Source organism: Malania oleifera, chromosome 3 (genome assembly GCF_029873635.1).
Source record: "Malania oleifera isolate guangnan ecotype guangnan chromosome 3, ASM2987363v1, whole genome shotgun sequence".
Classification (NCBI taxonomy): Eukaryota; Viridiplantae; Streptophyta; class Magnoliopsida; order Santalales; family Ximeniaceae; genus Malania; species Malania oleifera.
The window spans coordinates 117,872,306-117,898,145 of record NC_080419.1 but is presented as its reverse complement, the minus strand read 5'-3'; the positions used below and the strand labels follow the sequence as shown (position 1 = coordinate 117,898,145).

The 25,840-nt window shown below is 35.6% G+C and overlaps 3 long non-coding RNA genes across 3 annotated transcripts; 2 read left to right on the top strand and 1 right to left on the bottom strand.

Moving 5' to 3' along the window:
- The first annotated feature begins 1,467 nt into the window (after positions 1 to 1,467).
- On the top strand, positions 1,468 to 2,591 carry LOC131150831 (uncharacterized). The gene is made up of 2 exons (XR_009135614.1): positions 1,468 to 1,631; positions 2,302 to 2,591. It is a non-coding gene; the product is annotated as an uncharacterized LOC131150831 (long non-coding RNA).
- A 4,477-nt stretch (positions 2,592 to 7,068) lies between these two features.
- On the top strand, positions 7,069 to 7,755 carry LOC131150830 (uncharacterized). Its single transcript, XR_009135613.1, has 2 exons — positions 7,069 to 7,224; positions 7,468 to 7,755. It is a non-coding gene; the product is annotated as an uncharacterized LOC131150830 (long non-coding RNA).
- A 16,765-nt stretch (positions 7,756 to 24,520) lies between these two features.
- LOC131150829 (uncharacterized) lies at positions 24,521 to 25,840 on the bottom strand. The gene is made up of 3 exons (XR_009135612.1): positions 25,671 to 25,840; positions 25,530 to 25,591; positions 24,521 to 25,159 (listed from the first exon to the last, which is right to left on the bottom strand). It is a non-coding gene; the product is annotated as an uncharacterized LOC131150829 (long non-coding RNA).

The window sequence follows — 25,840 nt, the reverse complement described above, 5'->3', positions numbered from 1 at the left end:
CCAAAAAATACTGAAAAATAATACGCAACCAAGCAGCAGGTTGCTGCAGCAAAAGATGACGACCGGCGCTGGTGAGGTGCTACTATAGGCGGAGGTTCTATATGAGTGGAAAACCCAAATGGAGAAGGAACTGGGAGAGCCGCAGCTATGGAATAAAAAATCAGAAAAAAATGAAGGAAAAACGAAAGGGTTGCTCGCTGCTGCTACTGCGTGTGACTTGGTGCTACAGGCGTGAGGACTGCTTCCTTGAGAAGCCAACAAGCACCCAGCATAGGTATCAGAGCCCATGATTTATTCCTAGGATGCTGGGCATGTGGTGCTGCAAATTTAGTTAGCCCAATTCGTGTGGAGTTTAGAGTCCGATCCCAATTCGTGAGGAGTTTGTAACCCGATGTGTGAGTGGGAGATTGTTGGGATTTGTCCCACATCGGTTGTGGAAGGGGCTTGATAGTCAGTTATTAAGTGTGAGAGAAAGCCACCTCATGCGTTAACTTTTAGGGTTGAGAAAGCCCAATACCACCCAACACTAATGAATATAATTAATTTTAAACATCAATAACGTTTGAGTTTCTTAATTTTTATTAGTTGAGAACAAAAATTTATTTTTAATATTATTTGATATGAAAAATATATAAAATAAAAACTGAATTTCCTTCTTACCTTTGTTCTCTTTGCTTTTGTTCAAACAAAATCATTAATCTAAATGGAGCTTGCTATTGGATGTCCTTCAGAGGACAACAAATTAATAAAAGTGTTGAGAATATATTGTTTTATACAACTCATGTATTATATGTCCATTTTAATTACACAAGGAGACCGCAAATCATCTTCCATCTCGTCATGTCCTTTCCTAACCTCTCCTGTTTAAAAAAGAAAACCCAAACTATAATAGCTAATGACTCGTTTGTTCTGCGGGATAGTTATTTCTTGAAATAAGAGAGAATATAATGAAAATTTTGGGAATGTAAGTAATAGTTATCATTTATATATTCCTTATTATTCCATTCAACATGTAATAAGAAAAGAGTAGACATTCTTATGGTGAAATTTTGAAATAATTATTCCTTATTTATTCTTTGTTATGCACTTAAAAAAAGTTTCATATTATTATTTATTTTATAATATTAATATAAATTGTTGTATAATTAATTGTAAGTAATCTAATATAACTGATTTATTCGTAAGAATAAATATTTTTTTAAAGAATATTGGGATTCATGCACCATATATATATATATTGGATAATCTGGACACTCCAGCCACAATCGTATTACTTTGGACACTATGATGTGGCACCAAACCCGAAGGGGTGAAAGCCGCCTGCCCATTGATGCGTTATTAGTAATTCATCAGGGTAAACTCTCAAGAGAGAATCGAACTTGTGAGAGTTTTTGTGGTGTAGGGTCCACTCATTAATTAGTCTTTGTAACGTGCATCTATATAAAGAGATCTTAGAATGGAATTAGCAATTGTTTCTAAGTAACTTTGTTTTTGAAGTTGATTCAACATCTCTTTTAAAATAATGGCGTCTTTGAAGTTTCTCTTCTGCATATCTTTTTTAGTCATGGCCAACATTTATATTGAAGGAGCTACTGCTCGATTATCAACTACCATTGTCACTAATAGCAAAGGTAATTTAAATTCCATTTTTTTCTTTTCTTTCTTTATTGCTTTTTAAATTTTTTTAGTACAACTAATTTTCTCAAAACGCATTTAGAATTTAGAAAGATGGTTATGAATAAGTTTTTGCATGGAATTAGAATCATAGAATTGGATTTGTATAAATTAGGATAAAATATAGTATAAAAATTGTATTAACTTTCTTTCATATTCATATAATTTCAAACCGAAACTCAAAAAATCCATATATGCTCCTATAAATACTACCATAATTATGATATCTTTGGCATAATTACCTTTGAGGATTTTTTTTTTTAAAAAATTTTTCAATTAGTCAAGGAAAAGAAAATGCATAAAAATATCTTTTCTAGAATCTTATATTTTTTTTTTCTTTTTCTAGATCTATCCACCACAAAAGTTTTGATTGGTGTTTCGTTTCTACTGTCTATCGTTCAATAATTTAGAAGATATATGCATATATTCTGAAAGGAGTAGGGCTAAACTAGAAGATATACTATGAATATATATATATATTATAATCTAGAATCCAATAGATCGATCGAGCTCTCAAATGGGAAAAGGAAGAGGAAGAATAGTAATAATAATTTGTGAACAATTCTTCTTCTCTTTGTTAATTTGGTATTCAATTTGCTAAGAGAAATAATTAATTTTGAAATACAGCGGTAGCTTGTCCTGGGATTTTACAGTGCCCACATGGATGCTGCGAGTGCTTCAACTTCGAATGCAAGAAATGCTGCGCCGAGAAAGAGAGAGAGACCATAATCGTCGACACCAAACCTTGAGGATTTTAGTTTCAGGAGCATGCATGGCATTGATGCATGCAAATGCTTTTTAATGTTTATTTTGATGGGAAATTGCTTCATTCAATTGTTTGCTCTTCTGCTTAATTGCATGCATCTTTGTCTCGAATTATTAGAATAACAGAAATAAATGAAGCCCTCTTCATCATATTCATTTTCTCTTTCGGCCTTATCAATTTGTTTCTTTTGGCTCGTGACAAATATAAGAAATGTGCTCAGTCGGGTCAGTTCAAGCGGTAAGGGTGACTTGTGACTTTGATAATCCTAAGGTCACGGGTTCGATTCCCCCCTTGAGGCATTACGATGGTGAATTACTAAGGGTGTGTCAATGGAAGGACGACTTTCACCCCCTAGGTTTGGTGCCGCACCATAGTGTCCAAACTGCTCCTAAGTCCTTTTAAGTGAATTAATTGCTGACGATGCTTGAGGCTTATAAGGGTTATTTTGTATTAAAAAAATATTAAATATTTAGGAGTAGTTTACATGACATTAATTGTTACATGAATGTATAAAATATTCAAAAAATACCAAAATAATATATATTTGCAACTCTAATGGAAATTCTCTATATCCCTTTTAAGTCGATTAATAGTATGACGATGTTTGAGGCGAGCTTAATTTTAAGGCAAATTAAGGCTAACTTTGGAAATGAAAATATGAAGGAATTAATCTTTTCATGTTTGGTTATCGAGAAAAGTGAGAAATAAAATAAATATCGCAAATAAGAGAATAAATTTTGATTTTTCACATAATTAATATTTGATTTTTCTGAATTTTTAATTATAATTAAACAAGTTTTTATTGTTATAATTATTATTTAATATGGATATAAAATATGCTGAAAAAAATTATTTCTTATTTTAGTTCTTTTTTTTCCTCAAATAAAAATTTTTAATCTGAATTCGGCATAAAACAAAAGCATTGAGTTTCTTAAAGTTACATTCAAATTTGAAGTAGCATAAATTATTAAATGTTCTGTAATTAATACAAATTATTTTAGCAATTTAGTACTAAAATTTAAATAGTATGTTTGGAGACATCCCATTAATCAAAACTTGAGATATTCTTAAATGTCTAGAGTTTGAATTTTGAGAGAAGTGAGAACGTATATGGATTCAGAAATGAGTTATCTCCCATTGTGTAGCTCAAGTTCAGTATAGAGTTTTAATTGACAAAAAAATGTATAAATTAGATTTATAGACAAAAACATTATTATCTTTTAAAACAAGATAAAATGTTTTTAAAAGAAATTAAACTTAACTAAAATTAGCAAAAAAATTATATTTAGAAAGTAGTGTAGTTTAGATAGGTTAAGATTTAAATCCAAGGAAGTAAAACTCTATTTGTCGCAAAAATATCTTTACAAAAAAAATATATATATATATATTTTCTTGTAGTGTAATGAATTTGACTTTCAAAAAATAATTTGAAGATTAAAACCATGAACCTAGAATCTCCCTTTAATTAAATATAATTGAATTAAATACCAAAAAATCCCCCTACCCCGCTTTGCCCCAAAATTTGGTTTGTTGAATGAGAATTAGATGAGAAATTATACAGGGGACCTCCCTTCTACATTTATGTGTGTCTGTATTTTAAATATTAGATATGTGACAAATTGGTCATACATTCATTAATATCAGACATATAAATAGGGGAACCTATTTTCAATATATGATAGTTTAGGAAACAGATACACGGGCACGTGGAGGGGGAGGTCCCCTGTATACTTTCTCGAGTTAGATGGGTATCAAAATTTTGAAGCAAATCGGTTTCTACATTTAGTGTATTCAAATAATATGAAATAATAATAGATGGCATGTGTTGACAGCATATTTCATTTGTTCGGGTGTCAATTTACCAAAAACACAAGACATGCCCCTTTCCATCCTATCGCAGCGTCCTGGTGAAGGGTCCATAATGGTGAAGAAAAATAATATTGAAATTTGAATAGAGTCACCATTAACCTATTATTTATCATAGTGCAGTTAGAACACATATTTACTACTCATTGATTGGTTTCTAGACTATTCCTAGGTTAAGAAACTAGTAGTCTCACTCTACTTTACCATAATTGGGATTGAAAGTTCAGTTATGCGTGGGGAAGATATTGATGGATGGAGGGGACTCACTCAATCATTGGTTGTGATTGAACTCAGTGAGAAAACACTCTGATTGCACACAAAACACTCATTGATTTCAATAATAATATGAAAATTACAAACACTCTCAATCAAAAGAATTTCTCTCACTAGTTACTCTCCCTCTTCTACACCACATATATTACACACACACACATCTCTCTCTCTCTCTCTCTCTCTCTCTCTCTCTCTCTCTCTCTCTCTCTCTCTCTCTCTCTCTCTCTCTCTCTCTCGTGGCTGCCGACTGCAGCTCAACAATTCAACAAAATGGGTTAGGATTGATGAAGGTAGCTGCATCAATTTTAATTTTCAACGTGCCCCCCTTAAACTTGACTCTCTTGCCTTTATCATTTCGAGCATTATTTTCAGTTTTGCAAAACTATCATGCTTGAGTGGCTTCGTGAAAGTATCAGCAATCTAATCATACGTTCTGTAAGACATCAGCTCCACTTCTTTCTTCTTGACATGCTCCCTAATAAAATGATACCGAGCATCAATATGTTTGATTCTTTTATGGAAGACTGGATTCTTTTATGGAAGACTGGATTCTTCGCAAGTGCAATTGCTGATCGATTGTTGATGTAGACTTCTGTGGGGTCATCTTGGAGAAATCCCAAATACTTTAGTACATTCCTGATCCATATACCATGACAAACAGTTGAGCTGGCAACAACATACTCATCTTCACATGATGACAACATTACAATGGGTTGCTTCTTTGATGACCATGTAAACCCTGCATCTCCTATAAAGAATGTGAATCTAGACGTACTTTTTCTTTCATCAAGATCCCTTCCCCAGTCGCTATCTGAATAGCCAATAAGTTTGCAATCACCTCTTAATAAATAGAACATACCATAAGTGATGGTACCATTAACATAGCGCAATATCTTCTTCTCTGCATTCATATGGGACTGGTCAGGAGTCTCTATGTACCTGCTGATAAGTCAAATTCCATAGAGTATGTATGGCTTGGTGCACATCAAATACCTCAAGTTTCAAACCAAACTCTTGAAATATGTGGGGTCAATATCTTCTTACTTATTCTTTCTCAACTCTAGTCCTGTTTTTGCGCACGTAAGTTCTTCTTCTCCTTTTTAATTTTCTCTTTTTTCTTTGTAACTATTGTGTGTGTGTGTGTGTGTGTGTATGCGTGCGCATAAACGTTGAAGTAATGAAAAAATAAATACTAATAATATTAAACAAATAACAATAATACAAAATAAAACATCATAATAATAAATAGAAAATAGTCATTATATATATATATATATATATATATATATATATGTAAGGAAAGCGCTATTGGCACTACAAAAATAACTATTGGCACTCACATTTATATTTTAATGTATTAAATGATGAATTTTCTCTTAATTTTTACAATGAAATGAAAATTTTATCCTCTTTCATTTTGCTTTTTCAATTGCAAATAAAAAAAAAATTAAAGATAAAATTGTCATTTAATATGTGCTAAAAATAAATGTGGAGTGTCATTCAAGTTTTTTTAAAGTGTCAATAACACCTACTTTTTTTTTTTTAAAGCAAATTTATTCTTTTGAAGATTTATTTTATCTAAGCTGTCATTTTGTCAAGGATTCTATTTGTGACAACCAGAATAGACATTAATGATGATTACAACACATTGAATACAACTATACATTTTAAGGCAACTATACGTGTTAAATAAATATGAGTTTTTTAAAAAACAAAGCGGTGCCCAAAGGGCTTGACTACACAAGAAGAAGAGATCTTATGTCCTCAACCATCCTTTTGCAAAATTAAAACCCGATACTTTTAAGATGAAAATTCTAAACTTTAAGACCATATTTGGAACTCAAAAAATATTAGAAAATGAAAGAAAATATGGAAGCTCTATGTTGTATGTTTGTTTATCAAGAAAAATGAAAAAGAAAATAAGATATATATATATATATATATATATATATATATATATATAGCAAACTAATGAATATAATTAATTTTAAACATCATTAATATTTGAGTTTCTTAATTTTTATTATTTGAGAACATTTTTTTTTAATAGCATTTAACATGAAACATATATAAAATAAAAAAAAAATTTCTTCTTACCTTCTCTTTTCTTTGATTTTGTTTTTAAAAAAAATCATTAATAAAAGTGTTGAGAATATGTTGTTTTATAGAACTCGTGTATTAAATGTCTATTTTAATTGCACAACGAGACCGTAAATCATCTTGCATCTGGTCGTATCCTTTCCCAACCTCTCCTGTTTAAAAAGAAAACCCGAACAATAATAGCTAATGACTCGTTTGGTTTGTAGAATAGTTATTTCTCGAAATGAGATGAAATATAATTTATTCCTAAGAATAAAAATTTTCTTAAAAAATATTGGGATTCATGCTACTTCAATTAAACAACCCATGAATTATTTTTGTGTTGTAGGGTCCACTCATTAATTAGTCTTTGTAATGTACATCTATATAAAGAGATCTTAGAATGGAATTAGCATAACTTTGTTTTCGAAGTTTATTCAATATCTCTTTAAAAATAATGGCGTCTTTGAAGTTTCTCTTCTGCATATCGTTTTTAATTATGACCAACATTTATATTGAAGGAGCTACTGCTCGATTATCAACTACCATTGTTACTAATAGCAAAGGTAATTTAAACTCTGTTTTCTCTTTTCTTTCTTTCTTGAAAGGAGTATGGCTAAAATAGAAGATATATTATGAATATATATTTTATAACCTGGAATCCAATAGACCGATCGAGCTCTCAAATGTTAAAAGGAAGAAGAAGAAAAAGAAGAAGAATAGTAATAATAATTTGTGAACAATTCTTCTTCTCTCTGTTAATTTGGTGTTTCAACTTGCTAAGAGAAATAATTAATTTTGAAATACAGCGGTAGCTTGTCCTGGGGTTGTACAGTGCCCCCATGGATGCTGCGAGTGCTTCAACTTCGAATGCAAGAAATGCTGCGCCGAGAAAGAGAGAGAGGCCATAATCGTCGACACCAAACCTTGAGGATTTTAGTTTCAGGAGCATGCATGGCATTGATGCATGCAAATGCTTTTTAATGTTTATTCTGATGGGAAAATGCTTCATTCAATTGTTTGCTCTTCTGCTTAATTGCATGCATCTTTGTCTCGAATTATTAGAATAATAAAAATAAATGAAGCCCTCGTCATCATATTCATTTTCTCGAATTGAAATATTTATGAGCAGTTTACATGGTATTAATTGTTACATAAATGTATAGAATATTCAAAAAATTCCAATTTAAGGCAAATTAAGGCTCCTTTGGTAATGAAAATATGAAGGAATTAATTTTTTTTGAAAAAAGTGAGCAATAAAGTAAATATTGCACATCAAAGAATAAATTTTGATTTTTCACATCATTAATATTTGATTTTTTAATTTTTTTAATTATAATTGAATAAGTTTTTATTGTTATTATTATTATTATTATTATTTAATATGGATATAAAATATGCTGAAAAAAATTATTTCTTGTTTTTAGTTCCTTTTTTTTCCCTCAAATAAAAATTTTAAATCAGAATTGGGTCGAAAGAGAAAACAAAAGCATCGAGTTTCTTAAAGTTACATTCAAGTTTGAAGTAGCATAAATTATTAAATGCTATGTAATTAGTACAAATTATTTCAGCAAATTAGACTAATATTTAAATAGTATTTTTGGAGACATCCCATTAGTTAAAACTTGAGATGTTCTTATCTCGAGTTTGAATTTTGAGAGAAGTGAGAACGAATATGGATTCAAAAATGAGTTATCTCCCATTGTGTAGTTCAAGTCCAGTATAGACTTTTAATTAAAAAAAAAATGTATAAATTAGATTTATAGATAAAAATATTATTATATTTTAAAACAAGACAAAATGGTTTTAAAAGAAATAAATGTAACTAAAATTAGCAAAAAAAAAAGTTATATTTAGAAAGTAGTGTAGTTTATGTTTAAAATTAAACTTGACTGGAGATGGACGACAACTCATGTAACACCCCGAATTCTTAAACACAGGTCTGGTGCGTTATACTTGGTAAAATCCTGATAATCCATAAATTAATATATACGCAACGGAAAACATAAACATAATTTTCATAAATATATTACCAGAGTTTACTATTTCTACTTATAATCCATATTAACTATTCATCCACCTGTATTCACAAATCTACATACCTCCAAAAACTCAATCCACAAAACCAGTATTCGCAATCATTCCTTTCTCAGCAGACTTAAAATATAAAAATATAAACTTAAACTTTATACAACCCAACAGTATTATCAAAATATACCCTTTCTCTTTATAATCCTAAAAAATGCTATAAACTCTCGAGCTTTCTAAGCCCGACTTCGAGGATGTCCTTGTTAAATAAATAAAATTGTAATATTCCGGTTGATTAAAGTTATCTTTACAGTGGTATTTATACTAGTATATGAAATAAAAAATACAACTGAAATAATAACTAACAAATTAACAATTAAACTAATTAACAGATTAGCAACAAAATTAACAATTCTAATACGCCCCCTCAAGATGGAGATGGCGAATAAAGATTTCACATCGACATCTTGCGATAAAAAGATGATGAAAAAAAAAAAAAACTCCATTAATGTGAAGCATGACAGCAGCAGAGAAGGCAACGGCAACGAAGATCATCCATAGGAGAAGATGCCGATGCATAAAGCAGGCAAGACGTGCCGGAGAAGACGAAAATTGCTACGAAGTGAAGACCAAAAATATTGCCCAAAACGAAGGAAAAGCCTGTAAAAATTTCCTTCAAAATCAAGAAACTCCAAGAGATCAACTGTCTCTGCGAAGGAGTGAGGAAACATAGCATAGCCGGAGCGGGAATGGCTAACCAGCAGATCAAACCCAATACGAGTGAGCCGGAGACGAGACGGAGACGACGACACAAACTAGCAGATCAAACCAGAGATAGAGTGGAGAGCTGCGAAGTCACTCTGAAGTGCGAAGCTCCTGACCGACAATCACGGGAACCAACTTCAACAATTTAGATAATGGAACAGTAGATATGGAAGGGATTTCCTGAAGACCTGTTCCAGAATTCCAACTACCGCCATTTTTAAACTAATGGCAACAAACAATATCTCTGCTCAACAATCAGAGATAAAACAAAATTCCATCCAAACTTCAAAGAAAAACCCGAACAAGACCAAGAAGCCGATGCTTGGTTCACTGGATTCACCCATGTAATTGGGTTCACGAAAGTATGTTCACAAACTGTTGGAAGCTTGCAACACCCAAACTGAAGAGGAAAAATTCGGGCGGCGAAGAACTAATCAATGATGACATACTCCTAGCTGAGCTTGACGCAAACCGCGAGACAGGTCTTCATCTTGTTCCAATCGCCAAAGCATTGTGAATCACCAGCTCCTTTGTGTCATTCTTTCGAACACTTGGAGCACACATAGGAAATGAAACCATACTAAACAATATTCCCAAAATTCCAAAGCAGAATATGGGAGAACGAAAGAAAAAAAAATGTATGCAGAAGAAGAATCAGAAAATCAGAAAATCCAAGCAGGGGAAGTGACACAATCACCAAAAGGGGAAAGAAGAAACCAAAAAACTGAAAATGAAATGAGAAATACCCAAACAAAGAAAACAAGAATAGAAGATCGTTGAGACGAGCAATTTCAAATTGAGCAAAATACAGAACACCTCGCTCATCTGACTCTTCGGTACCTCTAGAACAACAAAGCAGTAAGGAATCCATGACTCTGGGTGAACCATGGTTTCGATAACTTGGTTTCAGAGGCGAATGTCTGTGACAGAGCCGCGGTGACTGCCCAACACAAGAACGGTGAACTAGGGTTCCAAGAACCTAGTTTCAGAGGCATCATCAAGAAGCTTCAAGGGCTTCAACATGACGAGTGATCTTGATTGTGAATGGTAACCCATGAATCTTGATTGCAAGAATGGTTTACTTGCTCTTCGAACGCTAGAAGCCAAACTTGAAGTCGTCACCGCCAGTGGCGATGGCATCGACAGAATCTGGAGCCGCAGACATGGCAAACGCGTGGGATTGCAGTGAGAAGAGATCACAAAGCCTGGGGAGATTGAGAGAGCGAGCGTCAAAGTGGAGCGAAGAGTGCTCTAAAAGGCAAGACTGCAAGAGGAACTCTTGGCGGAACAGCGGAAGAACTCTCAAGTTTTCTTGAAACTGAGAGGGAGAGAGAGCGGAAGGAAAAAGCTCTGATACCATATTAAATAAATAATCTGTATTATTCCGGAATTGATTAAAGTTATTTTTATAGTGTTATTTATACTAGTATTTATACTAGTATAAGAAATGAAAAATACAACTAAAATAATAACTAACAAATTAACAACTAAACTAACTAATAGATTAACAACAAAATTAACAATTCTAATAGTCCTAAAAAAGAAATAGTCATATTCGAGTGAGACACATCTCTATAAGGGAAGAAACAATATATTAAAACAGCGTGTGGCTAACATGAGGTTTATAAATATCATTTTAATAACATTTGCAAAACGTTATCATAAACACTTAAACCATTCTCTAAGCCTAACCAAACACATGTAAAAGATTTAACCCACGACATTACCCAAGGATAAGGGTGATTACCTGCTCATACAAGTAGCACCCCTCTACTATAATACTTAGGCAACCTGAATGTCACTAATGAAGCATATGAGGGCACTCACCTTACTCAGTAAGTCCTCTAGTGTTAGATTGGTCTCGTACTCACACAGTTCAAACAAAGGTTTACCAGCGAAGGCCCCAAGCATAGGGAAATCTACCCACCCATACAAGTAGGTTCTCTCTGCCCTAGTATGTTATGCTGCTACTACCACATCTGAAGTTACTAGCGCACTCGCCTTTCTTAGCAAGCCCTCAAGCGAAGAGTACGCCCCGCCCAATCGTAACATGTTCTACGAGCATTGATACTTCTAATATCATAATGCATTATTCTTTCTGTCATTATTCAACCATTCACATTTGTTCATATTCATAGCTTAAACATTGCATTGCATTTCACTTTAAGTGACTCTTTCCCATTTACATCGTTCACATTTCACATTTCATTCATTGTCATTTCATTCCATTTTCATTTCATTCATTTGTACTACAATTGCTCTTTAGCCATCATCAGTTAGTCCACATAGAAATGAGTTAGAATTTGCAAACATAGCTCTTTTTAACTGTCATCAGTTAGTCCACATAGAAATGCGCTAGAATATGCTAACACGGCTTTTAGCTGTTATACATTTACATGGTTGCATTAACATACACAAGCAGGATAGTTCATTTCATATTTTATTCTCAATGCATTACTTACTTAACCTGTATCTCATACATATAACGTACATTTGCACATAACTTACATTTACTCAAGCCACACAATTTAGCAATAAAATTCATACATATTCCTTGTAAAAAAAGCCAACCCACATTTAGAATTTAAATGCTGAAAATATAATTTCCATTTCTTACATAATTTCCTAGAAAATACTTTTCACTTTCATCAATCCATTTTCATATATACATAGCTAAATAAGCGGACCTAGACTTAGAAAACATAATTTACATCGTTGGCATTTTTAAACCCATCCCAAAAACATATACGTAAGTATAACATAATTCATTATTTTTATTTCACAAAACCTGATTTAATATATAATTTCCCCTTACCCAACTTCTGAACTACGCCGGTAGGATCCCTAAACCGATACCCGCGGCGTTCACTTGGACCATGAATCAAAACCCTAGTTTAGTTAAATAATCCCAAATAAACTACTATTTTTCACATTTTATCAACTTAATAACCTCAAATAAACATTTAAAACCCCCAAAACTAAGAAACCTAGCCCCTTACCTCAACTTAGGAGCATTCCCCAAAAAGCCCAGTTTAAGAAACTGATCCACTAGATGTGTAGAGAATCCTCCCTAGAACACCGTAGTGGCTTCCGTTCAACGATTCAAGTTGAATTCGGGCCGGATTTGAAGAGAGAAGAGAGAGAAAATGACTTTATAGAGAGAGAAATGGAAATTTCCTAAATTCTTCACGTGGAAGCAACCTTGGATCCTTTTATAAACGTTGATGCCACGTAGATTCGTCAACGAGAAGGCAGGGATCGTCAATGAACTACTGAAGAGAATTCGTCAATGAGAAGATACATTCGTCGACAAAACTCATAGTTTGAAATTACTCTCTCGGGATTTCTTCGTTGACGAAAGACTGGGGTTCGTCTATGATCTCTAGAAGGACACTCGTTGACGAAGACAGAATATTCGTCGATGAGGCCTACTATTCCTTCCTCTAAAATCTTTCCTTTTTCCTTATTATCCATTAATCCATTTCATTTATTATACTTCCTAATTATTTTAATAGTTTCAATTTTTGAATCATTACAACCCACCTCTGTTGAATTTGGGCTAGAGTCGGCAGCAATCTCACCAAAATCTCACTAACTTCAGCCACCATTGTTGATTATATTGTTCTATCCTTGCTATAAATAGATGTGTATGTGTGTAATGTAATATATGGTGTAGAGAGGGTGAATAACTAGTGAGTAAGAGAAATTGCATTTTTTGAGAATTCTTTTGTATTTTGTTTCAAATTATTTATTGAAATCAATTAAGTGTATTTGTGTGCAATTCCTCACTGAGTTCAATCACAACCAGTGATTGAGTAAGTCCCCTCCACCCATCAGTGGTATCAGAGCACTCAGGTTCGTTGAAATTCGCCAAACAGAGGTGAAAACTAAGGTGTAGTCACAAGAGGGGGGTGAATTGGGTTTTAAAAATTTTTCTTTTAAATCTTTTAAGGAAATTTTAACTTCTTGTTGATTCTTCAAACTTTCAGAAAAAAACTTATTTCTTTATTTTATCCACAATCACACAAACATTCAATCATTCAAGTAATCAATCAACCAAACAATTTGAAAGCAAACAACCAAACCAAGATTAAAGTATACAACACTTTATTAATGTAAGAACTTAAGATGGTTGTTTGTTTGTATAAGCCTTGTGGATATGAATTTAAACCAAGCCCTGCAGTGAATGTGAAATCGTTCCTTCAATGCAAACCTCAACTCAATTTCCACACAACTCAGAATTTAAATAAACTCTTTAGTTAATTTGTCTTTGGGTGTTAACCAAACAACATACTTCCTTTTGAGGTTTCTGCAAAGTTTTGATCAACCAATGTACTCCCTTTCGGTTTCCGCAATCCAAAATCAAAATTAAACTTTAAGTTTATTTAACTTCCAAATTACGTAGTTTGTATAATTAAGAGAATTAAATCATCCACGCAATTTATATATGCTGAATGTAAAGAGAGTAAAGGAAAGAGAGTGAGACCACGATTTTTATGAGGTTCGGCTTATACCCAGCCTACGTCCTCGCCTTTGGCAAACCACCAAAGGATTCACTATGTCAGTTCTTCTGCTGGGCGAAAAAACACCTTTTACAATACTCCTTCAATTAGGCTGGAGCCCGCCTTTCCAAACGATATACCCTTGTTCGGTCACTCCTTCAATTAGGCTAGAGCCCACCTCTCTAAGCGATATCCCCACGCTTAGACAAAGATCCAACAATCCTGAAATCGTCACAATTTACAAGAGATACAACAAATAGATGTGTACAAAGAGTGCTCTTAGATAGAGCTTATTAGTACAATTGAAAACCAATATACCTCAATTTAAAAATATCAAAGGAATGAAGCAAGAAGCTCAATATAAATATCATCGGTTTCCTTCTCTTGAACGTAACCAATAATTCTATTTGTAAGCTTTAGAGAAGATGTGAAAAGCTCAGAAATTACTCAAGAAATTTATAGCAAATCAGAGCTTCGAGCAGATAGCAAGATAGCTTTGAGTGAGAGAGCTTTTAAAAGATTGTTCAATGCTTGTCGTTCTTTGTGAAGATCATAAAACCATGTGTTTATAGACTTGAAATCCTTCTTAAACGTGCTACCCAAGTTTACTTGGAGTGCCCCCCAAGTTTTCAAAAAAAAAAAAGAAAAAGTAATTTAATTTTTGAAATTAGGAACTTTAAAAATTATGTCCGTTGCCGAACTTCTGTTGCCTGAAGTCACTTCAGTAGCCTTAAGATACAGGGTTAAGCGCCTAAAGACATACTGCCTGTTTTAAATTTATTCAGGAAAACTTCGGTGGCCTGAGGTTTACACCTCGGTCACCTAAAGTTACCTTTTTCTGAGTTTTCTTTCCTTTTTCAAAGTATTTGGCTTCCTTGCTTTCTTGCTTTCGAAAAATATTTTTTTGGGATTTTAAAATAAGGTCTTAAAGTCCATTTCAATCCTCAATGAGCTTCTTTTCATTCACAATGACATTTTTACCTTTGAAGTACTTACATGAAGATTTCCTAAAAATATAAAAACTTCTTATTCTTTGAAAACTTCATGGTTATCTTTAAGCTTTGAGTTCATTCCATATTTAGTTGTCTTCGAGCTTCCCTTTTTTATCACTTCATGACACATCATGCACCTTTGAGCTGTTGGTGATCTTTTGATAGTTCCTTCAAAGCTTTGTTGGTTTTGGCTTGTTGAGTTCCCTGAAATATCATTACTTGAACACACAACACATTGAACCTTTCCTTCATTTGTAACCATCAAAACAAGAGGTGAAAGCCTTGTTAGGCTAACAAAAGGCGAATAGAGAGAAATTCAAAATTTTTCCCAAATTTGAAGTTACTCAAAATTTATTTTTGAGCATACCATTGTGAAATTTGCATCGAGACGAGTCCAAAGGTGAAAATCGCCTCATAAACAGAGTTTGGGAACCTCTACACATGCTCACACATGTCGACAGATGAAACAACGTCCTCTACACGCATCGCACATGCTAGAGAGGATAATGACAGCCGATGTCACGCCCCTCATGTGCCCGCACGCGTCTTCTTTACCCAGTTAGTAAGATCCAACTCGGATACACAGAAACCCGATCCGCAACCCAGCTCCAGACTCGCATGGGCGACCTGACGCGGCTGATGGACCCGCATTCAATCGCTGACACGCGGCATGCCCAGAAGCTGCCATGTGGCCCTAAAGGTAATCACTCACGCCATTTTTCTCCATTAACATCCGTTAAGTTAAACTAGTCCAATAAAACCGGTATAGAATTGTTTTTCTTTGTTGGTTCAACGATTTTTAATCGGGTTCATTGTAGCCCAAAACTGGTTCCTAAGGTTTTTCGACCTTCTGAAGACGGTGGTGGCATCAAATTTTCCAAAATTAATCCCCATCACTTTGGTTTCTATATATTAAATTCAATGGTGAATGCTGCTACCCAAGCGGTAATTCTAAAGTTGATACGGGAGAACTATGACAACTGATCTATTCAAATGAGAGCCCTTCCAGGTGCTCATGATGTCATGGACATCATTGAAGATGGGTATAGAGAAAGTCCATCAAAAAAAGCCGAAGCATCTATGTCTGATGCTTAAAGAATGACTTTGCTAGCCGATTAAAAGAAGGATTGCAAGGCGAAATCCATAATTGCTGGCTTTATGGGAAGTCAGCAGTCAATCCTATTGCGAGGGATCATAGCAGTGGGGCCCAGTTCGATAGTGCTTGGCATGCCAGCCCGTCGGCACCCCTGCTTGGAATTGGTGCAGCTCGTCATGTCCACCCGACGCTTAGTGTGGGGCTCTGCGCTGCCGTTTAAAGTAAAAAAGTTGCGCCCCTTCTATCACCAATTGATTTTAGAAGAACCGGTAGGGCTTGATCTTGAAAAGTGGTATCAGAGTGAGGTCACGGGTTCGAGCATTCCTAGGGTAGCTGCTAGGGGGGTGATTGCTGGCTTTATGGGAAGTCAGCAGCCAACCCTGTTGCAAAGGATTGTAGCAGTGGGCCCCAGCTAGATAGTGCTTGGTGTGCCAGCCTGTTGGCACCCATGCTTGGAATTGGTGCAGCCCCTTATGTCCACCCGATGCTTAGTGCGGGCTCTGCACTGCCATTTAAAGGAAAAAGTTGCGCCCCTTTTATCATTAATTGGTTTTAGAAGAACTGGTAGCGCTTGATCCTGACACCCTAAAAAACTCTAAAAAAGAATGGGTTCACTTGTCATATGTGAGGCGGAGTGTCATGATCAACATCTCATATATTGTAAGGAACAAATGCTAAATGTATAGAGTGGACTAGTTTGAAAAGGATCCAGCCTATTTATGAGGTGTCAGGTCCTTCATCCTAGCATCTTCTCACCTACTCGTCATGTCCAACCAAGGCCACCCTAGATCAACTTATTCACAAATCAGATGTGAATACATCTAAAGCATTAAGCGGTTGAAGAGTCTTCATATGTGAAGAACATGTATCGTGTCCCTGACTTTTTGTGGTATTTTTATGGAGCAGGTATTAACCTTTCATTTCATGTGCATTTCTATTTTGCTTATTCTTTATTCTGCTCATTCTTAATTTCTGTCTTTTCATTGTCAATTAGGATAATCATTACACTTCTTTTATTGTCTTCATATCACTAATGGGAATTAAGCTTGAACAGTAGTCCATGAACTAAGTCTATTTCTAGGGGTGGCTCAGCCTTCGCATCTTGAGTAGGCTATAAGACCTAAGTTTCTATCTCTCCACTAGATGCCACCTCTAGGCTAGCAAGTAAAAAATAGAGACTAGTGTACAAAGAATCATATAAAGAATTGTCCAGAAGAAAAGAGAACTGATTTTCATGAACTTTGATTTGATGTTAACGCTCAAAAGGACGATAAATAGCTCAAGGATACATTACAAGGTGTCATAGTCACCACAGGTGTTCTCTCATTGCTCACAAGGAACCCTAAGTGCAATGAATCACGTGAAAGTGTCTATTCAGTCTCATGAGATACCATGTAAATACAAGAGTTTATATAACCAAATTAACACGAATGAACTACCAATCAACCTTCATGGAGTTACAAAGTCATATAAAGAGAAACTACCCATAAATGACTCAAGTGTGTAATTCTTAGGTTATATACAAGTATGTGAAGGGTATACGTCAGTGTTAATCATGGCATAATCATCTATCCTCAATATCCTTTCTTTCTTTCTTTTTTTAATTAATTAATACAAAACTTAGCAAGTGGATGTGCATAGTGTCACATATAAATTCTCACCCCCCCCCCAACTAAGTGGAACATTGTCCTCAATGTGAAAGCATAGGGGAAATAGAAAAGATGTGCACGGGAGAAGTAGAGCGTACCTAGGTAGAGAAGTAATGGAAAATAAAAATTGAAACTACAGAAAAATGTACCTAAAAATAAACTAAAAATAAAGCAAAGGTAAAACAAAATGAAAAGAAGGGAAAGAAAAACATCACAGTCTGTTTGGCGGAGGCTCTAAAGGAATTTCATCTGCTGGGTGTAGGTCTATAAATTGAACCGGTGAGTCTCCAAATTTGAGTCGCCACGATGAATCAATCTTGTTACCTACACAAAAGTTAGTCTCAAATAAATCAATACGTTCTAAGGTACCAGACAAAACATGTGCAGACTGCCTTCCTTGTTTTAATAAGAAAGGATCTTTATTCAGTATATTTTTCAGGAAATTTACTTCTTTAAAAACCTATAAGAACCCGAACCATGATAGGTGGGTTAAATAATTAAATGAGCGGCACAAAGGTAAATTTAGCAGGCCTCGTCGACGAATCCAGAGTTCATCGATGAAGTCTTAAGGATACTCGGCGACGAGTTTTAGAGGCTCGTCGACGAAGAGAAGTCGAGAGATTTTGGGAAACCAGGGATCCCAAGCTCGTCGACGAGGTCGCCATTTCGTTGATGAGGGCGGCCTAGTCAAGAGCTATAAATATCTATTTCCATTGCTTAATCACGAAGAAATCTAAAAATCCTCTCCCTCTCTTTCTAGAACTCAAAGGGCACTCTCTCTCTCTAGATTGCTTCACCGTTCATCATCTGATTCGATAATCCGACGTTACCATGAGGATCACAGAAGGATTCTCTACAAAACCTACGGATCAAAAACTCGTTCCGGACATTTTTGGGTTTCAGCTTATAATCGAGGTAAGGCTCGATTTTCTTTTCTGATCTGATAGTTTGGTAGAGTATGGAGTCATGAGTATATTTTATACTGTGTTTTGTAGGTTTTGAGAACTCGGTTCGCTATTTAGGAGCCGTAGAGTTTGGGATTGATCTTTTGGGGGAAAGGTAAGGGAATATAGTTTATGTTGGTTATTTTTTAAATCAAATTCAGTAGAACTGTGGTTCACGGTCCTATGTGCGTTTTGACTACTCATTTAGGGGGAATCTAATGAGGTAAAATTATGGGTTTTTCATGTTACAGTTTTGGGAAAAAATGGGTATTGGGTTGCATCCCTGGTTTTGTTGAAAACCGTATGTATATTGTGATTTATACTGTGTAATAGGGATGGTCGTGCCTTGACTTTGTTTTAAACTGTATATGATTGGAAAACGTGATTTTCAGATTACCAAATGGGTGTGGTATGTTTAGTTATATGAGCATGTATGATTGTGTTTTGTTGAAATGCAATAGGAACTAGGTTCCAAGTTGTTCTAGGTACTGAAAGAGTGTCCGACTCTATATCTATGGGTGTATGAAATAGTTAGGCCATGTTGGCAAAAGTTTTCGGCTCTATATACGAGGGCGTGAGCCTTACCGGTTGATCACCGAAGGGTGTGGATCCACTAGTTTGCGCCGGTACAATGCCATGGGAGCCTGGGATTCGCCATGTGCCGGTGGCGCCGTGCATCGCAGGTTGGCTACGGGCCAACGTTGGATATCGCGGACCTGCTACGGGCCAAGGGGTGTGACGACACCGTGTAGATCATGGGCGTGCGTATACGTGTGTGTGCGTGTATGCACTGTACTAATACTATTAGTTACGAATTTATAAGTATTAGTAACGAATTTGATCCTTCACTAATACCCTAATTTTTTATAGTAATAAATGTTTAAATTTAGCCAAAAAAAATTTTTTAAATCCAATTCATCCCCCCTCTTGGGATCACTTTAACGCCCTAACCTGAGTCTGACAGGGAGCATTACGTCTCTCCTCCACCACTTGGACCAGACAACAGAGGGCGGACTTTATCGAACTAATGACTAACCCCACAGACTAACATGTGTTCTTTTTAGTGTGTTTTTGTCCTCACACACTTCTAGAGAAAACTTCCTAGAAGGTCACCCATTCCAAGATTACTCTAAGCCAAACATGCTTAATTGTGGAGTTCTTATGTGAAGGCTCCCGAAAAGAAAGGTGCACATTGTTGATACGGGTAGTAACATCTAATCCTTTTTTTTTTTATGTCTTTCTTCCATGGGGTATCACATTCTCCCCCACTTACAAAACGCAGCATCCTCGTTGCAAACCCACATTTCCAAACTCAGGTAATGTGAATCTCATCACACTTCCGTCTGGGTAATTGCTCTGATACCATTTTGTAACGCCCCAACCTGGGTCTGCCAAGGAACACTACATCTCTTCTCCTCCACCTAGACCAGACAATAAGGACGGGCCTTATCAGGCCTTTTTAGTGTGTTTTTGTCCTCACACACTTCCTGAGAAAACTTCCCAGAAGGTCACCTATCCCAAGATTACTCCAAGTCAAGCAAACTTAATCGTGGAGTTCTTATGGGAAGGCTCTCGAAAAGAAAAATCCACCTTGTTGATATGAGTCGTAACATCTAATTCTTTTTTTTTTTAAGTCTTTCTTCCACAGGGTATCATAAACACACCAAAGTTAACGAAAATGAGTTTAAAAAAGTGTTAATGGAGTGAAGTGGGGCCTTGTACCTCTGCCAGAGCAAGAAAACAAAAAAGAAAAAAGAAAAGAAAAATTTGAATGTTTTTTTTTAAAATTAGTGGGTCTACTTGGTTCCTACCTCTATCAAAGAGAGGAAATTTTTTATTTTATTTTCTTTTTAAACTAGTGGGGCTCATGTGGGGCCCTTCTTATGGAGAGAGAGAGAGAGAGAGAGAGAGAGAGAGAGAGAGAGAGAGGAAGGAGTTTAAAAAAGTGTTAGTGGGAAAGAGTTTAGAAAAGTGTAGTGGGACCTTGTACCTTTGCCAGAGAGGGAAAACAAAAAAAAAAATGAAAATATGACTGTTTCTTTTTAAAAAAAAAAAATTAGTGGGCCTGCTTGGTTCCTACCTTTGTCATGGAGAGGGAAAATTTTATTTTATTTTATTTTTAAATTAGTGGGGCTCATGCGAGGCCCTTCCTATGGAGAGAGAGAGAGAGAGAGAGAGAGAGAGAGAGGGAGAGAGGGGAAGGCATTTAAAAATGTGTTAGTGGGAATGAGTTTTGAAAATTATAGTGAAGCCCTGTACCTCTGCCAAAGAGGGAAAAAAATAAAAAGAAAATCTAATTTTAAAAAAAAAAAAAAATAGTGGACTTGCCTGGTTTCTACCTCTCTCAAATAGAGGGAAATTTTTTTTTTTTTTTCAATTAGTGGGGCTAATGCGAGGCCCTTGTTATGTCGAGAGAGAGGATAAAAACAAAAAAAAATCTGGACGAGAAGAAATTTTTTTCTTTATTTAAAAAAAGCTGATGCTAAGTGTCAGTGTTCGATTGACTCTATATTTCAGGATTCATATATAATATAGATAATGACAACAACAACAATAATTAAAAATAATATTTGTAAAAGTAATGATAATTATTATAGAGGTAATGAAAAAAACAATAATAGTAATAAAAAAATTCATTTTTTCCTTTCTAATGTTTCCTTTTCTTTTTTTTTTTTTCTCATAGTAAAAACAATGAAGACATTTTTTGGGATTTAAAGGTAAAATGATAATAGTAGTAGTAATTAAAAAAAAAAAAAGTACCCCGCGAGCATGGTGCAATGGAAAGGCATCAGCACATAAGAAGGAGCATTGGAGGTTTAATTCCAGGTAGATACACTCACAAAGCCAGCAGTACTTATGGATGATGAGAATTTACTCTGTGAGCCAGCGGGAACCGTGAATGGTGAGAGTTCGTTCTGTGAGCCAGCGGGGACCGTGGATGGTGAGAGTTTTCTGTGAGCCAGCGAGGACCGTAGATGGTAATGGAGATGTGTCCCGGGGGTCGGGTTGGCCGAACGTCCAACTGATGCACGGAAGTCGTGTCCACATTCCGAACTTTACCTGATTAGTGAGACCTAGGGGGAGGATGCTGATCCGTAGGTTTGGTGCCACACCAGGGGGTCCAAAGGGCTTGTTGGTGGCTGGAGTTCCTGTGTAATAAAAATAAAATAAAATAAAATAAAATAAAAAGACACTCACATTCCCTAAAATTTACCAAAAAGATAAGGATCTTTACTAAAATTTTAAAAATTCCACAGACCTTTCACACACCATTACACACACTGCTCACACACCATTTCAAATATTAACTTACACTAACTATGTAGTGACCCGAAGAATAATAGCACGTTAGTAATAATAAGAGGGAGAGAATAGAACCAGAAACAGAAGGAGGCCGTAGACTTCGTCGACGACATTGCATTTTGGAGATAATATTAAATAATCATAAATTCAGGAAATTGCCCAGCTTCGTTGACAAACACAGGGTCTCGTCGACGAAAGTCTTCAGAATTTCGTTGACGAACACAGGGCTTCATCGACAAAATTTGTGAAGGGCTCGTCGACGAGACACGTCATCTCGTCGACGAACCTGGCTCTATAAAAGGAGGAAAATCGAGATTTTTATCGATTCACTCGTCGTTCTCTCTCTCCTACAACTCTCTCTCCCTTCTCTCTTCAAAATCATCCCAAATTCAAGGTAAGGCCATTTAGTCTCCTTTTGGCCTTGTGGTAGTTATAGGAAATGATACAGGCAGAAAAATACTGATGTTTAGTTCTGGAAAATATTGATTTTAGGGTGTTTTGTAGGAGGCCTTACGGGTGTTAGGCTTGTATTCCCTAAGGGCTTTTCAAAGTTAAGGTAAGGGAAATATGTAATGCTAGGAAAATTCCAAATATTATACAGTGTATTTATTTACAAAGATTATGTATTTTAGTATGGTGTGGCTTGTGATTATGTATATGGTACGGGGATATGTTTTACAAATTTAGTTTCCTGATTTTATGAATTTCAGTATTATGGTTATACGAACTTCAGTATCATGATCTTACGGATTTCAGTACCATGATTTTATAATATTTCAGTACCATGATTTTATAAATCTCAGTACCATGATTATACGAATTCCAGTATTACGAATATGCAGTTCCATGTTATGATTATTCAGATTTCAGTACATTATGCAGTATCATGGTTATTTCAGTACTTCAGAATCATGGTAAATCAGTTAGTTATGTATAGAAATATATTATATAATATCAGACCCTATTGGACTTGCAGCTACAGAGAACGGTACCGTTGCTACAGATACTATATTACTTTATAAGTGCAACCACCTATTTAGATAATACGTGGTACGGTCGACCATCTAGGCCCTTGAAGAGGTTCGACTCCCCATCTAGATATAGGTTGAGGTGGGCAGGTCGACTGACGGAGTTCAGTGATTTATTCCTGGTTGGCCAGTTAGGGTTAATCCAGCCTATGAGCCGCACAACCTCGTCATGAGGGGTATGTCATGAGACAGATAGCCACAGGGAACAGTTTCAGTTACTATTACTTACGTATTGATTTACAAAAACGGGGATCCTACTATATACACTAGAAGTATTTTGAATTATAACCATAATACTGATATGTCAAGCAATAGGGAAAAGGGGTGGTGTACTTTATTATTTGTGTTGTACTTTTGTACTCAGTTATTCATGTTTATATGAAACAGATTTCATAATATATAGTAGCTCATTTGCCACACACTAAAAATAGCATATTTCTTCTTACTGAGCGTTGGCTCATCCCAATGTTGAAATATTTTTCAAGTGATCCAAGTAGGCGAGCAGATCAGGCTCGCAAATAGAGGGGCGTCTGTAGTGCCCTATTAGAGAGTGAGTATCATTTTGGGAGCGTTTTTGTATATCCCAGTACAGTTGAGGGAATTTTTAAAAAACAGTTATATGTATATATTTTGAGAAACACAGTAGTACTCTGGTATTGATTTTGTATCGTATATAATGGTTATGTTTGTATGATTATGCTTCCTGCTGCTTAGGTTAATATCATGGTATCAGAATATGTTACTTGCTATTATGAAAAAAAAAATCAATTTAATAACCAGGTCGTTACAAACTATTACTAACATTTATTTTACTTGCTTACTAACACTTTTTTATTTGCATACTAACATTCATTTACTTGCTCACTAACACATTAATTTTATTTGCTTACTAACACTTATTTATTTGCTTACTAACATTCATTTACTTGCTTACTAACACATTTATTTTTCTTGCTTACTAACACTTATTTATTTGCTTACTAACATTTATTTATTTGTTTGCATACTAACTCATACCAACATGCATACTAACCCATTTATTTATTTATTTGCATACTAACTCATACTAACTTGCATACTAACTTCTACTAACTTGCATATTAACATTTACTTACTTGTATGTTATCTCATTTACTTACGCGTATGCTAACTCATTCACTAATTTGTATACTAATTCATCTATTCACCTACACACATTCATGTGCACATTTACGCACACTTATGCACACACCGGCTTCCATACACATTCATACACACACATTGTACACACGTTGTCAACACACTTTGCTCGCACACTGATTGCACACACATTCATACATATACATTGTGCATATGTTCTTCACACACATTTATGCACACACTTTACTTACACACCAATTGCACACACTCTTTTTGTCACACCCCGAACCTGATAATGGGACCTAGGGGTGAATTAGTAACCTAACTTGTCCCTGTGTCATACAAAACATCCATACATAGGACAATGAAAGAGGGTCCGACCCCGTAGGGTTCCCAGGCACCCCATACACATCCATATACATCAGAACATGCGCAGCGGAAAAAGGTCTTTCTATTGATAATCTGTACCATACCAGAGTCTATACACAAGGAAATTCAGGTCCATAATACAAACACAACCCGGGTGTTTTCCAAAACCACAAAAGAGCACCCTATACAGTCCTAGTACTTACCCAAGTACCTCTCGCAATACACCGACCACTACGCTCCCACACCCAGAAGCTAGCTCCGGTTACCTGAAGGAATTGAAAAATATGTACGTACAGCAGGGGTGAGACACCTTTCAGTAAGGAAGAATACACGTTATATCGGTGTGTGGCATTCGAGTGTTATCATGACAGCAAAACTTACACAGTTAAATGCAGGTTCCAGTACTAGTTTCAACACAGTACATACAAGCACACACATATATGATCAAGCAGTTTTGTCACACCCTTCGGCCCGTAGACGGTCCGCAATACCCGGCGTCGGCCCGGCCGACCCATAGTACTCGGTGTCCCAGCACATGGCGAACCCCAGACTCCCATGGCATCGTACTGGTACAAACTGGTGGATTCACACCCTTTGGTGATCAGCCGATAAGGCTCACGCCCTCAGATATAGAGCTAAACACTCTGCCAACCCATGGCTAGCGATTTCCTATGCCCTCAGATATAGAGCCGGACACTCTCAGTACCTGGAACAACTCAAAACCCAATTCCTATTACATTTCACACAAAAACACAACCATGCATGCTCGTATAACCAAACATACCACACCCATTTGGTAATCTAAAATCATGGTTTTCCAAATATATACAATTTAAATGAAATCAAGGTAGGGTCATCCCTATTACATAGTATAAATCATCGTATACATACGGTTTTCCAACAAAACCATGGATGCAACCCAATACCCTTTTTTTCCCAAACTGTAATCACGGAAAACCCATAGTTTTACCCATTAGATCCCCCCAAATAAGTAACCAAAATGCACATAGGACCGTGAACCATAGTTCTACCGAGTCCGATTAAAAAATAATCGACATAAACATAATTCCCCTTACCTTTCCCCAAATGGTAAATCCTGAACTCCAAGGCCCCTTAAAAGCAAACCGAGTTCCAAAACCTACAACATACAGTACAAAATATACTCATGACTCCATTATCTACAAACTACTAGAACAAAAATGAAAACCAAGCCTTACCTCGATTTTGGGTTAAAACCCGAAAACACCCGAAACGAAGATCCGATCCGTAGATATTGTAGAGAATCCTTCCATGATCCTCGTGGTAACTTTGGATTAACGATTCCATCAATGAACAGTGAATAAATCTAGGGAGATGGAGAGTAGGTTGAGTTTCTATAGAGATAGAG